The sequence below is a fragment of the Ambystoma mexicanum genome, chromosome 9, assembly GCF_040938575.1.
Source record: "Ambystoma mexicanum isolate Mex_15411 chromosome 9, UKY_AmexF1_1, whole genome shotgun sequence".
Classification (NCBI taxonomy): domain Eukaryota; kingdom Metazoa; phylum Chordata; class Amphibia; order Caudata; family Ambystomatidae; genus Ambystoma; species Ambystoma mexicanum.
In genome coordinates, this window is record NC_090931.1 from 149747049 (window position 1) to 149763589 (window position 16541).

Genomic DNA, 16541 nt, shown 5'->3' on the forward strand with positions numbered 1-16541 from the left:
CTGATTCCTGGTTCAGTGTGACCGGGGGGGTTCCAGGAGAGGGGCGTGATATGAGTGGTACATCGTTCAGAATAAAATAACTTTTAGACACAAAAAAAATAAGGATTTCAGTTGTGCATTATACTCTAGGCATTGACTTAGGTGAGTGCTGGATTGAAACTGGCTCTTTCCTTCTCGAGTGGCTGGCTTTCTTGTTCAGGCCCCTTAAAAAAGAAAGAAAAATAAGAACAGAAGTGCCACAAGTCTAACACTTTCAGCACTGACCCTAAATTAAAAAGAATAGGAATACCAAATAATGTGTCTTTCTGGAATTCTATACTATAATTGCTAGACTCACTAAAGGTTTATTTCAGGAAGACTTCAGGGGGTGAGTCACTGATTAAGTCTGTTCTTAAATGCCTCAGCTCAACCTTTCAGCCTTCTGAGGTCGATAAATGAGTACCAACACAGGTTGGGTGATATAGGATGTATATTTTTTCTATATAAAGAGCTTAAGCGTAAGTGCTATATAATCACACATCATTATCATTTGGTCAAGGACGTCTGCTTGCATTCACAGTAATTTGGTAATATGGGCCTATACACACTGATCTTAACGATACATATGGCAATCCCTTCTTGTATGAAATGTACATCACATTATAGTGATATTGTAACCATATTTTTCGTAGTGTGCAATGCTATGTGATGCCACTTCCTGTTTTGTCAACGGGTGAAAGGTTGTGTTCCATCGCTTCCCGCGATATCACTTCACGGTGGGTCAAATGACATCACTTCCTGTAATGTCATCAGGGGTCAAGGGTTGTGTGATGTCACTTCCGCTACCCCTGGCATTTTGGTGAAATGACATTCCTGGGTGATAGATCTACGAGGTGGATATCTATCGTTTTCCCACTGCGCGTCAACAGGGACCGTCATCCCTGAACACGCATGCTCTGTTCACAATTCACAATGATGTCTCAGGCTAAAAGTTGGTTGCCGTTTGCTAATGCGTGGCGTTCCAACCCCAGTTACATATAGGTGTTCGGTTGAAAAGTTCCAGAAAGCAGAGAAAAATTATATATTGTCAGTTTCAATCCTTATTACATTTGTTGAATCCTTATTAGATCTGTTGAAGTACAAAACACAAACATACTTATGAAAACCGGAAAAAAGGTGTTTCTATGGAAGCACCTCTATAAAAAGAGGTTCTTTTCAGAGTCACCACTACTAACCAAGTCCCCTACCCTGGTTGAAATGTATTCACCCACTCACACACAGCCCTTTTGCAGATGGCGGTCATAGAAATGGGCTGTGGAGGCTACAGTTTTGCTCAATAAGGTTTCTGGGTGTGGTTTGTACGCAGAGACTGTGGTACAGAGTGTATTTGTCGACTGAAATGCAGAAGGTGCAGTTATGGCTGTGTGTTTCACGAGCCACAGCGTACAGTTTTTGGGGGAGTTCTGAATACATTGATTGTAAGTGAATGGAAAACACTGCAGTGGCTGCTCATTTTGGATTCTATCATGTTGATTTGTAATGCTATGATGGAGTACCATCGAGAACAGTTAAGAATCAGCCTAATTACCTCTCTCTGTGGGGAGAAGGGGTGGAGTAGCCTACAGTGAGGCACTCCAAAGCAGGACATGTGTCACCCCAGTGCAGCACCCTATCAGATTATGAAGATTCCACCCTTCAGAAATCCTAGAGATATGACAAAAAAGAAAGTGGAGAGGGGCGCACTCCAGTTCCCTGCACAGTAAACCTTCTCAGCCACTGGTGTTCTCCTCCTGCAGGTTTCTGTGTGCTTCACATCGTCAGGGAGGCAGTATTAACTTGCAGCTCACAGCAAGTGCAGGTGTTGACAATCAATGATGATTCTGCTGCAAGGACTTCTGGTAGCTGTAGTCATCAGGTTTGCAAGGAACAAGCTCACACCCAATACCACAGTGGGGAAAGGGGGGGAGTCGCCTACAGTGAGGCACTCCAAAGCAGGGCATGTGTCACCTCAGTGCAAAACTTGTTTTCCTGAGTCAATCGGCACAATGAGAGATGATATGCAATGTGTATTCCTGAAGTATGCCCTCCACCCCCACCCATCGACTATGGCTGATCGCAGTCTTAGAGCAGCCCTGTGGTTCCACTCTGTGAGTTCAAGTCGAGTCAGGCTTCAGTCAGCTTGAGCCAGGCTTGAGCAGTCTCTCGTACCTGCCTCGAATCAACAGACCTGCCTAAAGTCCACAGACATGTCGCGATTCCGGCTGACCCAGCCTTGGGATACCAGTTAGTTCAGTGGTTTGCAGGAAGAAACCATAGACAAACTTTCATGGCAGGTTCTAGAGATACCCTATGCAAATCTGCAAGCCACAATGACAGACCATCAAAAGAAATGCAAGGGGATGCTAAGCAGGAGTTGATGCCTTTGGATAAAGACCTCATTACGAGGTTGGAGGTAGCCTTGCCGGTAAAACCATAGGGCTCAATAGGAATGGGGACGTCGGATGCACCGGCACCGCCGTTTACAACGGTGCCGGTGCATCCGACTTGCTGTGCTCGTGGGTGCTGCTCTGCCCGCCAGGTCAGACCTGGTGGACTGACAGGCACCCGCGAGCACAGCTCGTAGTATAGCGGACGGTAGCAACGGTGCCGGTAGCGCTATCAGCACCGTTGTCACCTTACCGCCATATTTATAATGAGGCCCATATGTTGTTCCGTATTATCATCCAAAGCAAGCCCAATTCAATCACTCGAAAATGGCCAATGGGGCCCATAAACTCTTCCCTATGGATTCATGGTCCCCAAGTCAATCAATATCTAATGGGATTTTGACAACATGTCTATTTAATTAAATTCAAATCTCTGGATAGATGTGCCCAATCAAATGAAAAAAACATGTTCAGGATCATATGACCACTGCTTCTTGCAAAGGTTTCCTGTAAATCTGCCCGGCTGCTGCCGTTTCTGTAGCTGAGAGAACATGTTCCCTTTAAGAAATTGAATGGCAAAACATGTTTTTTGAATCCCCTAGAACATTTCTGCACCCTGGATAGAATTTCACAAAGCAGTCCTAAAATGAGCTGTCTTAAAGTTTGTTCTGTTTTGGGAAGATTTGCTTGATGGCATCAGAGTTATTAGCATCTGAAAAGGTGCTCTTCCTGTGGCTGTTCCAATTACTCATAACTGCATCCATACATGATGTGCTTTGTCCGGTGCCTAATTTCAAATATTGTAGAATGAATGGCTGCTCTTGACAACTGCTGAACGGGAGCACCTGGATGTAATAATGGGGCATTCCCGAATGGGCTCACGGGGAATGGGGATTAACATTACCGCCGAACTCGTGATCCAGCGCTATTAGCGCCGGGGAGTTCGGCAGTAGGGCTAATACCACCGGCGGTAATACCACCGGCATTACCGCCAAAGTCGTGATCAGGCCCTAAGCCTCCAAGTGGTGTGTCATTGGAAAGTACGTCCAGTAGAAAGTTCAGTAAAAGAATGCAAGATTTGTGCATTAACAATCATTCAAATGAGCACCCATAACCACAAATTGGATGTGTGAAAAAAAAATCTGCAGTATGTTTACAACTCTGTTATAAGTGCCTGTGCGCACGGTATCGGCAGTGAGTGTCCATTATGTTCTTCAAAAGGTTACTGTTTTTTTCTCTCATTCACTACTGTCAAGTGGCACTTCAATTGTATATGCTTGCAACGTTTCCATTTACACATATCACCCATTGTAATAGCGAAACAGGAACTCTCTTCTTTCCTTCCGACAACACTACAAATTTGTTTCCCAACTAACGCATCTCCTACATAAATCGTAAAAATATTGCACCAAAACCAGCACTGAATGTATGTTACCAACCTAAAGCAACGTCCGAAAAGCTCACTGTCTCCACAGCTGGGGATCTCTCTAGGCTAGACTATTGTGACAGCCTCATTCCAAATCTGCCTGCTTGTACTCTCTTCCCTATGCAACTCATCCAGAAGAAGACTGTGTGCCTTGTGCTTGGCATCAAGCCCAGGGATCGTATATCTCTGGGACTGAAATGTCTCCATTGGCTCCCAGTAGCTGCAAAGAATAAGGTCAAAACCCTCTACATTATGCACAAGGACCTCTGGACCCTGGGGCCTCAATACCTGCAACTCTCACTTCCTAAACATCTCCGTACTCAAGCTCTTCCCTCATCCGCCTCCAACTCCCTCAGGGTCACTCGCTTTAGCAAGCAAACAGTTGGTGGTAGATCTCTTTCTTTGGCTGGGGCCTCCCTCTGCTTCATCCTACCTGCCTCCTTGAAACTTGAGGAGAACCATTGCCGGTTCTGGAAGTACCTCAAAACCTTTCTCTTTGCCTCTGCTTTTCTCCTCCTATCCCATGCTGAGTTCCTGGCTGAAACTGATTCTGCACTGGTTACCTGGCCACCCTCTAATTTCAGGCGAAGGCAATCTCCCCCTGCCAGTCGCACCCCTGCACTGTCTTTCTGGCAAACCCTGCACTTGGGGACTGTTTTCTGTATCCCTAACAGTTCCACCACCACCTGATGTCTGCACTTACCCTTGCACTTGCCACCATCAGGCCGTATTTGTACTTATTGTCATTGTTGCTTCTTCCCATGTACTACACATTCTTCTACCCCTCCCCATGCACTTGGGCGATCTGAGTCACACCTGGCCTAGTAGTTTTGTTGTCTCTGTCTCCCCTCTGTGCCTCGGCATGCCTTCAAAAACGTGTGTATATGCACAGTATAAATGGCATATCATACAATATCACATCGTATGATATTATACGCACATTGCATTAATAACAACAGGATGCCTGCCACTTATATTGTACACTGCACAAAAAAGAACTCTGCAGCACTACACTTACTGCAAACTTATGTAAAATTATCGCAGAAAAGAAACATTAAGTGTATGTTAGCAACTTAAAACAAGTGCATACAGTGCATGCATTCAAACAGGATGCCTCCCCTTAGCTTGCACACTTTCACCATAGTCTTCTGCATTTCTCTGTACAAAGAGACCTTCTACCACAGTTTTTCTGTACTCACCACAACCAGAAACCTTATTGAGTAATCCCTTTGCCTCCACAGCCCCATTTCCATGGCTACCATCCTGAAAAGGGCCGATGTGGCATGTTTAATCCTGAAACTACAGTGGAATCCGCTGACATATCGTACTAGGAATGGGAGGGGTGTGGGGGTAAGAAGTGTGAAACAGGTTATGGGAATTAGGTTATTTTTTTTTTTACATGCTTACAAAGAACCTTTTTTGTTTTTGCTCTTTATCTGAGATTCTCTTGTGTTTGCCTCCTTACATTGTTACAGGATTGTCGTCAACACTTTTTGCACAGTGTAAAACAAAACAGCATTGCCAATGTTGGTCAATAAAATGCCATTTGCATCGAACCAGTGCAGATTTTGCTCATTAATGATGTCATAGTTGGTGAAGAACATCCCAGCAGTGGACATACATTGACACATGCTTCTGTTAATGAAACACCTTCCGACCTCTGGCTGGAGACAAATTAAACTGTCATGGTCCCATGCTCTTCTTGGTGTTATGCTTGAGAAAACCACCTTAGCAGTGGGAAAAATCTGCATCACTTCTTCCATCAACTTCTTTAAGTGACAGATCAAATGTCCACAAGACATGTACCCCACATGTAGATCTCCATAATGCAGCACAAGAATATCAACCGTACCGACAAAGGCCACACATCTGCAAAGGTCAACCATACCACCAAAACTGCCCTCAAATACAGTGCCCCAGAAAGCCTTCACTCCTTCGAATGCAAAATTAGCAGCCATGCCTCTTTGCGCGGCATACATGTACAGATCTTGCACGAAGGTATCACCCACTATTAGGACTCTGCGTCTCTCCATCGCTGTCTGCCACCCTCATTACACAGACTGATGAGGAAAAATAGTACGGGCCCTTCTTGTGAGGCACACCCTCGACACCTGATTGGCTAATTCCCACATTTCCTTGCCCACCCTGCTTAGAAGGGCAGGATGTGGCATGTGTGCTTTCCCACCTACAGTGAGGGCCACACCTCAGTAAAGCAGGGAAAGTCCTTTTTCCCTTTCCATTACAGCCATGCATCCAAGGCGCTAGGCCCTCACCACAGAGAACACACCATAGTACACCCTATGCTTAAATATGCCACGCCAAATCATGCTCATGCCATATCATCTCAGGAGGATAGCTCAGGGACAACTTGCTTTTCTTGGAAGCTAGCCCCTCTGGGTATTAAGTGCATTATAAATAATCTATCGTATCATATCATGTGCAATGCACTCCCCATCTGCAATTGAGCCTTCCGGCTTTCACCCTGGCCACATATTTGCATGCATGGCTGCATAACGTTGTGTTGGGCGTGCTGAACTGTTTGTAGGTGCCTGTGTATATTGGCCATATTTTACATGTGTGCTGCTGAGCACTTCCTTTTATGCCACAATATCTTAAAGCAATTCCTAAAGCAAGAGTCTTATAAGTGCCTAACCACAGCAAACGCAAATGGTCACATGTGGCTCTCTATTGTGCAACAGGTGCAATGATTTACACCATATGCTAATCTGCACATAACAGCTCACTTCTGCTGTTCTACCAAGTCTAAAATGTCCTCCACAACCATTGTGTAAAAGTCACCAACTTCAAATACATACAGAGTTACAACTGCAAGCCTGAATTGTGTTGTGGTGGCTGTTGTGAAGGCCTAGGATGTTGGTTGCATGGCCTATGTCCCACGGCCTTTGGCCATGCACCAAACAGTCTAGGGCTTGCCCACACCTCGCACAACATAACAGAGCCAGGCAAGCAAACATGTAGCCAGGTTCCAGAATTCACAAAGGCATCATAGGCACCAGCACTTCTACCCAACCGCCGCCCCATAATACAGCGATGCATGCAAACATGTTCCCGTTACCATAATCCACAAACATACCACACTGGTTTGCATCCCTACCCACTTCCATTCACAAAGTATTCTATTACTGCCAACCAAACAACAAAATCTTGACAACAATGGTTCTGCTCTCAACACTCTAGTAAGTGCATAGAACCAATACTGCACAGTGCACGACAACACTTACTAATCTGCACAATGCAGACTACCCAAGCACATATAAGAACCAGTTCAATTGTACCCTCTTCTATATGAACACTATTCCAACACTGCACCCAGTGGACATGCTGCAGCACTGCTCATTGCAGCATCTCCACTCATGCAGCGACAACTGTAATAAGTAACTGCATACAAGGAATAGCGCAGAGTGCAGTACAACACTCAATGCAAACTGCCCAAGCACATATTGCATCCACTTCAACCGTACCCTCTTCTATACGGACAGTATTCCAACAGTGCACCCACTGGAGACGCTGCAGAACTGCTCACTGCAGCATCTCCAGCCATGCACCAACAACTGTAAGATGTTCTAACAATCGCCACACCCATGAAACCAACAATGTATTGATGTATGATGTATGATATTTTAGTTGTATTGTGCTCGTACACAAGTGTTTCAGAGCGCGACAAGGCAAGGAGGGGAACAGGGGAGAAAAAACAACACGATCTTACTCGGTCCAGTGACATTGAGAACATGCAAGTGCATGAGAAAGGGAAAGTGGAAAAGTGCATGGAAGGGGGGGAGTGGAAAGTGTGGAGTAGAGTAGAACATATAAATAAAAATAAATAGATAATAGAGGCAATAAACAGTGGTAGTGCAGCCGGCAAGTGCTGTGTTTAAGGCAGCAGACTGGGAAAGTCTGAATAAGTGCAGAAAAAGAAGAAATGGGGATGTAGGGGACTATATGGGTCTATATGGGTACAGATACAGTTCCCGGTGCAATGGGTGGCTAAGAAGCAGTGCAGGAGGGTGGCAGAGTGAGCAGGTACTTGGGCCCTGGGGACAGAGGGTGGCCAGGTGCACAGTGCCAAGAGAGAGCAGATCAGCAGGGGGCAGGGGAGCAAAGAGGAAGGTCTTGAGGTGCTTCCGGAACTGGAGATGGTTCTCCTCAAGTTTTAGAGTGGCAGGGAGGCTGTCCCAGAGGGAGGCCCCAGCCGAAGACAGAGATCTACCCCCAGCTTGTTTCTTTGAAATACGACTGACCCTGAGGGCGTTAGAGGTGGAGGAGCGAAGAGCTTGACAGGGGAGGTATTTGCAGAGGGATAGCTGAAGGTATTTTAGACCCAGGCTCCAGAAAGCCTTGTGAACAATGCAGAGGGTTTTGAATTTAATCCTTGCATACACTGGGAGCCAAAGGAGAGATTTCAGAGCTGGAGATGTACGATCCCAGGGCTTGAGGCCAATGACAAGTCTTGCAGTCCTGTTCTGGATTAGCTGCAGAAGGCAGAGAATAGAGGCAGTTAGATTTAGAAAGAGGATGTTACAATAGTTCAGCCTAGAGAGAACCAGAGCTTGGGAGACAGTGAGCTTCTGGGGGAAGGAGAGGAAAGGCAGAGTACCTCTGAGGTGGTGTAGTATTAAATTTGACTTTTTAGAGAGCTCAGAGATGTATGCAATGCAGCCAAACCACAGACACAAAGCAACAATGTCAAACCTACCTGCAACCAGTGGACATACTTGTTCGGCGCAAGGGCTCCAACCATGCATCCAACACAACATTTGAAGGGTCTTATAAAGGGCAAACCCTAGCAAACACAAATGGTCACATGTGACTCCCTGATGTGCAACATGTGCAATGACCTACTCCATATGCTAATGTACGCATTGCAGCTCACTTCTGCTGTTCTACCAAGTCTACAATGTCCTCCACAATTATTGTGTACAGGTCTCCAACTTCGAAGATATGCAGAGTTACAACTGCATTGCCACATTATGTTGTGGTGGCTGTGGTGAACACCTAGGCCTAGACTGTTGAGTGCATGGCCTATGGCCTACGGCCTTCGGCCATGCACCCAACAGTCTAGACCTTGCCCACACCCACCAAAACATAACAAAGCCATGCAGGCGAACATGTAACCATGTGCCAGATTTCACAAAGGCAACATAGGGACCAGCAATTCTTCCCAACCGCCCCACCTTGAAGCAGGGATGCAAGCACACATGTTCCACTTACCATAATATAAAAATGTACCACAATGTTTGGCACCACTACCCACTTCCATTCACAAAGCATTGTATTAATGCCAACCAAACAACAAAATATTCACAACACTGGTCCTGCACCCAACACTCAAGTACGTGCATAGCACCAGTACTGCACAGTGCACTACAACACTTACTAATCTGCGCAATGCAGACTACCCAAGCACATATAAGAAACAGTTTAACCGTACCCTCTTCTACATGGACACTATTCTAACACTTCACCCAGTAGACACACTGCAGGACTGCTCACTGCAGCATCTTCCACTCATATACCGACAACTGTAGGATGTTCTAACAATCATCGCACCCATGCAACCAACAATGTGGGCAATGCAGCCAAACCACAGATACAAAGCAACAATGTGACACCTACTTGCAACCAGTGGACATACCTTTTCAACCAGTGGACATACCTTTCTGTCCAAGGGCTCCAGCCATGCATGGAAGCGGCTACGGACTTACCACAAACAACACACCATAGTACACGCTATGTTTCAATATTCATGTCATGTGGAATGCACTCCGCTTCTGCAATTCAGCCTGTCACCACTCATCACAGAAAGAGATCGCCGCTGGAGCTGTCATGCCACAACGAAGGCTGTCTGCAATCACCACACAAGGTTGTTGCCTGTTGAGGTAACCACAAATTGGCATAGCATGCACGGATACCGCTGGCACACCACCGTCTTCTTCTGAGACATATCAGATGAAGCACTTCTCACTCCCCCACCCTTTCCGTCCCTTCTTCCTACCACCAGATGATGTAAAGTATGTTTTCAAGGCCCGTTCGCTGCTGCATTGTCCTCGGATACAACATGCCGGCATTATCGAAAACTGCAGTGAACAAGGAAATGGGACGCCGGAGCAGAGCCAGATATGACTAATTTTAGTGGCCACACTGTAGTGTACAAGAGCCCCAGCCATGCACACAATGCCTTAGGGGCTTGGCACATCCACCACAACACTAACCTCCGATACACCATGGCACAATTTCCCAAAAACTTTGATGCACAGCACGCTTCCCTCCAGCCAACCACTGGCCGCATCCAATGTATGCCGACATCACAGCGTACTGCGAGCCAATGACACTTCTGTCCGTGGAGTTAACAGGGAAATGGGTCAGCGGAACAGAGACAAATATCACTCATTTTTTGAGACATACATTTCAGTTCTTTGCAACAAAAGTACTGGTGAGATTTCCACCAAACACACAAAAACACGCTTTCTGAATCAAGCCCCCTCTCCTGCTGCACATTTGGTGAAAATCCATCCAGCCGTTTGTCCTGTAGCCGTGTGCACACTTTTTCCCCATTCAGTCTATGGAAAAAAAAAATCTTTTGGGACCCCCCCTATAACTTTGCCCTCCTGCACCAAACCTCACCAAACTTGCCATAAACAATTCAGAGCGGGCCATATACTTTTTTTTGCAAAGTTTGATGAGGATTCCACAAGGGGGAGCAATGAGCTGCCAAAAAATGTGGTCTTCCTGTGGGTTTAGCAACTTAACCGTAACTACACGCATACTACCGTGGGCCATGTAATATATATATTACATGGACGCGGTAGCGTCCATGTAGTTATGGTTAAGTTGGTGTTTCCATATGAAGAGCATTTTTTTGGGCGGCTTATAACTTCACTCCCTCTGGACGAATCCTCACCAAACTCTGAATTTTTTTGCAAAGTTTGGAGAGGTTTGGTCCAGGGAGGGCAAAGTTATAGGGGAGGTCCCAAAACTTGTTTTTTCCCATAGACATAATGGGAAAAAACTTTGCACATGCCTACAGCCCACACCGCTGGACGGATTTACACCAAATTTGCGGTAGGAGCGGGGGCTTGGTCCCGAAAGCGTGCTTTTGCAAATTTAGTGTAAATCCGTCCAGTAGTTTTTTTTTAAAATGACCAAAACATAAGGCAAAAAAACTAGTGATATCTCCGTTCGCTCTGCGGACGGACTTCCCGGTTCGCTCCGCGGACAGCGTCCTGATTGGCCGAGCGGCTTGCGTGATGTGCGCGGACATGCGACATGTTCGCTGATTGGACGGCATGGGGCGTGGAGCGCATCAGATTTTCTGTGGCGGCCGCCATCTTGCATTCGCCGTCGACCGCGGACAGCGCGGTGAAACTTGGATTAAAAATTGTATTTAGTGGAGTGTGTTGGTGTGTAAGAGTGTTTGGGGAGGTTGGGGGAGTATGAGATAGGTTCAATGTTCTGTTTTTTTTTATGTGCTAGACGCTTTTGTTGTGTTCGATTTGTCTGCGGACAACACGGCTGTTCTGAAATTTTGTAAATAAACTAAATGGTGGGGTGTTCTGAGGACAGAGTATGTGTCCGTTTTGTTCGCAAGCAAGCCAAAATTGAGCTAAGAACACTCGCGGTGTCCTTAAATATTCGTATATAAACAAAATGGGGGTGTCCTGCGGACGCTGTCCGTATTGTACTCTGGCAAGTTGAAAGTGTTCTAAAAACACTCGCGGTGTCCCGAAATATTTGCAATTAAACAAAATGGGGGTGTTCTGAGAACGCTGTTCGTATTGTTCGTTGTCAGGTTGAAAGTGTTCTAAGAACCCTCCTTATGTCCGCTGATAGTACAATTTCCTATGGGCCTTACCCGACTTTTTGTCCACTAAAGAAACAATAAATCAGGCTGCTGTGAGCCGACATTATGTGATAATCCTATCACTTATGCCATCGACCTGGCTGACCTGCATTTGCGACACTAAATCATATGTCCTGCCCCTAAGCCTGACACTATCAAAGCATTCATATTCCCCGCCTCTCTCCGTGACGTTACATGGTGCATAGCCAAATGCGCTCAGTCGTCTCCAGTCCTACGCGACTTTACACAGAACCCGGAAAACAACACACATCATCACACAACACAGCGCGCCAAAATTCAGAATATGAAACTGTGATTTAAAAGCAAACAGCAAGATTGTACAGTTCATAAAGTACATTTATTTGACATAAAATGTTTAGAGAATATTCAGCGATTTGCATTTGTCTTTGTTGTCGATCCGCAAAAGTTCATCATGAGCCATGCGCTTTTCCTTTGCGGTACAGAGGGTGTTAGATCAGCTTACAACACAGTGCGCCACAATTCGGAATATGAAACTGTGGTTTAAAAGTAAACAGCAAGATTGTACATTTGGTAAAGTACATTTATTTCACATCAAATGTTTAGAGAATATTCAGCGATTTGCATTTGTCTTTGCTGTCGAACAGCAAAAGTTCATCTTGAGCCATGCGCTGTTTCTTTGCTGTACACAGGCTGTTGGTTTATGATAAAAGAAGCAAATGGTTGCACTGATAATCGAAAGGCTGCTCCAACAACGAGGCATTAGACCACCATAATGGTTGGTATGTTGCTTCTAGCCGCTAGTACTGCGTAAGGGCATATTGGTCCTTGGCGATTTTCCCATAAAATGGTGAGGGTCATGAAGTTGCTTACATGGAGCTGCACCTGGCAGTTAAAGAAACCATCGGCTGGGGTCTGAAAATCGTGGCCTTGACAATACGGAAGGACGTACCTGTTTTAAAAATCATAAATTAGTCTCACCAGCCGATCTTCATAAAAAATATTCATTTTATTTATTAGGGCGTGAAACTATTTGCTAGCGAGGATAGTGCAACGGAGTATGTTAACTTATTCCCATTAACCCACCCTCTGTCCTTTGCCTTTTTCAGAGCCCTCTAAGCGAAAGGGGACCAATTCGGCGGTGATAGTGCGCGGTAGAAAACACTATGCCACATTGAACGAACAAGTACAACTTAACCGGGCTTTAACGCCACGCTATTGTTATTCTATTCCGGTATAAAATAATCTGAAAGGTTACTTACATTATATTGGCATTTTCCATTGTCTAAGCATAGTGCAGTCCCAAAATACGACTCCGTCTGTGCCAACGATCTTTCTCATAGTGGTATAATATATAAAAGTGGTTTTGTTTCAGAAATTTCATCCTTATCGTGTCTTATGATTTTGCAACACTCCTTCATAAGAAGTCTTTTAGCACGATCCCTGTCTGTCAAGGTCAAAAAACAATAGAACCTTATAGTGCGAGTCGTGGGCCTCTCCGGCACGGGAGCAAAAAATGGAAGCAGCTGACCTACACTGTAAACGACCATACATTCTTAGTTTGCAACATTCTGTGTACAGCCATCTCTGAGAAATTGCTTTTTACACTCCATCTTTGTATATTGTTTGCGTGCTAATAAAAAAACTTTGTTAACGGGACGTTATGGTTAAGTTACGCTGCTAAAAACCTATGAAATTCAGTGAAAAAACATTGTTAAAGGGACGTTATGGTTCCAAGTAAAACCGAAAAACCCCTGAAATTCGCCAGTTATGGTAAGCTAAGCAACCATAACTCGCGCCACCACCGTGCACTGCTAAGACTAACACCCACGACATCAAAGATGACATCACAAATGTCATTGATGACATCACTGATGACATCACATATGTATGTACTTTTCATGAAATATGTGTACAAGAAATTCTTATTATAATGTTGCGAAAAAAGTGTCAACGATCATTGCAATAAATATCATACCCTAATTAGTGCTTTGAACGATGCATTGATATAAATAGCATTCTATTATGGGGTTCTATCTAGTATACTAAGCTACTAATGCAGAAACATAGCATTGTGTGCAGCGTACAAGATGAAGGTATAATATTCGAAATGTTAATATGTTGAATAATGAAATGATAATTGTTTTCTTAATAGATTTTTGTGTACTGTGAAATATGTAATAAGTAGCTAATAAAACCCATGTATTACATAATTGCATTACTATAGAGAAACCACAAAGAGACAAGAGCACATACCAATATACATATACATAGGGTAAATAGCAGCTTTGAAACAGAGAAATCATAATTTTTTTGCATGACAATAATGCTGTCTTTAAAGCCTGTGTCTTCCCCTATGTATATGTTTCATATGATGTGACTGGGCTCTAAGGGAATTACTATAAGAACCTGCTTGTAGGATACGTCTACAAATAAAATATAATTTTTAGTTTCTGACTGTTACTGAAGAAAACCATGTGGCCTAGATATGTCAGCAAAAGAAAAAAGAGTGAGCCAGAAGAACACCCGCGGTGTCCTGAAATGTTCGTACATAAAGAAAATGGGGGTGTTCTGAGGACGTTGTTCGTATTGTTCGCTGGCAAGTTGCATGTGTTATAAGAACACTCGCGGTGTCCTGAAATGTTCGAAAATAAACAAAATGGGGGTGTTCTGAGGGTTCCATGTAATAATGTCACCACAAAAATATCGCCTAAAAATGGTCGTTTTTTGTGGCGACATTATTGCATGTAACATGCGGGGAGGGTTTTTTTAACATTTTTTTTTTTGCCCTCTCGCCATATATATGGTCACCCAAATAATATCGCCACAACATTTTCCCGGCGATATTATTTACGGCGACCATATATGTGGCGATATTATTACCTGATACCGTTCTGAGGACGTTCTCCGTATTGTGTGACTGCTTAGCTGTATGCAATGAGGGAATGGCACAGAGAGTGAAATGGAAATGGTAGAAGGGCTGTCCAAGAGTTACGCGGTCCGCGGACACCGCGGCTGTCCGTGGACAGGGCGTGCTACATCTGGGGTTTTCCAGCAATTCCAGCATGGAAAGAAGACTGTAGGGATCATCCAATCAGATGTTGAGGTTGTGGATTTGTGTTGAAAGAGACTGTGTGTAGTGAAGATGGCAGAAGTGGAGAAAGTCAGGGTGTTGGTGCTTGGAGATATGTTTTTGCATGGTTTACAACAGTATGCTCAATGCAGGCATGTAGCAAAGAATTTTGATGTTAAAGGAGTGGAGGTGGTGTGGAGCACTGTGCCTGATTGCAATGTACAGGGAATTGTACAAGTTTGTGAAGATATGGGCAGGATGAACAGTCCCCATGTGGTAGTTTTGCACTATGGTGCTTTCCATTTGGGCTATGTCAGTGCCCCTACTTTGTTGGCAGATTTGGAACACTTGGTTCAAGCAGTAATGAACATCCTTCCAAATGCCAAAGTAATTTTTTCTGGATTACTACCTAGGGCAATATGGGACAATAGTTCAGTTTTTTGTCCTCAGCAAAACAATGCTAGGTGTGTAATCAACCGAGGCATGTGTGCCTTCATGCTTAGAGCTGGTATATTCTTCTGTAATAATGAGAATATTGATTCCAGTAATGCAGTTTATTTTAAAGAAGATGGCATTTCCTTATCTTTTATGGGAAATGCCATGCTGTTTTGGAATGTAAGGGTTGCTTTGGAGAAGGTTATGTGAAGATTGTAGGAGTAAAGTAAGAAAAAAAAAATACAAAATAACAGGTGTCTGTCAAGCATCTGCAAAAAAACCCAAAAAAAGGCTCTTTTCAGAGCCAACCTCAAAGGGGAAATGGGGCACAATATTTAAATTTACATTCACCACGCTCAGATTTTCGATATGTCCGCGGACATGGCGGTAGTCCGCGGACATCGAAATCACTAGCTAGGGGTTCAATATGTTCTATGTTACATGTATTTAAAGTCAGGGATATTATGGTTAAGTTGTGCTACTAAAAACCTATGAAATTCAGTAAAAAAACTTTGTTAAAGGGACGTTATGGTTAAGTTTCGCTACTAACAACCTATGAAATTCAGTAAAAAAACTTTGTTAAAGGGACGTTATGGTTAAGTTGCGCTCCTAAAAACCTATGAAATTCAGTGAAAAAAACATTGTTAAAGGGACGTTATGGTTCCAAGTAAAACCGAAAAACCCCTGAAATTCGCCAGTTATGGTAAGCTAAGCAACCATAACTCGCGCCACCACCGTGCACTGCTAAGACTAACACCCACGACATCAAAGATGACATCACAAATGTCATTGATGACATCACTGATGACATCACATATGTATGTACTTTTCATGAAATATGTGTACAAGAAATTCTTATTATAATGTTGCGAAAAAAGTGTCAATGATCATTGCAATAAATATCATACCCTAATTAGTGCTTTGAACGATGCATTGATATAAATAGCATTCTATTATGGGGTTCTATCTAGTATACTAAGCTACTAATGCAGAAACATAGCATTGTGTGCAGCGTACAAATGAAGGTATAATATTCGAAATGTTAATATGTTGAATAATGAAATGATAATTGTTTTCTTAATAGATTTTTGTGTACTGTGAAATATGTAATAAGTAGCTAATAAAACCCATGTATTACATAATTGCATTACTATAGAGAAACCACAAAGAGACAAGAGCACATACCAATATACATATACATAGGGTAATTAGCAGCTTTGAAACAGAGAAATCATAATTTTTTTGCATGAAAATAATGCTGTCTTTAAAGCCTGTGTCTTCCCCTATGTATATGTTTCATATGGTGTGACTGGGCTCTAAGGGAATTACTATAAGAACCTGCTTGTAGGATACGTCTACAAATAA

The 16541-nt window shown here is 43.8% G+C and overlaps 1 protein-coding gene across 1 annotated transcript in view; it reads left to right on the top strand.

Annotated features, from left to right (window-relative positions):
* LOC138487775 (nicotinamide N-methyltransferase-like) overlaps positions 1–16541 on the top strand; it is a 77640-nt gene that overhangs the window by 44518 nt on the left and 16581 nt on the right. The gene's annotated exons all lie outside the window — the stretch shown is intronic.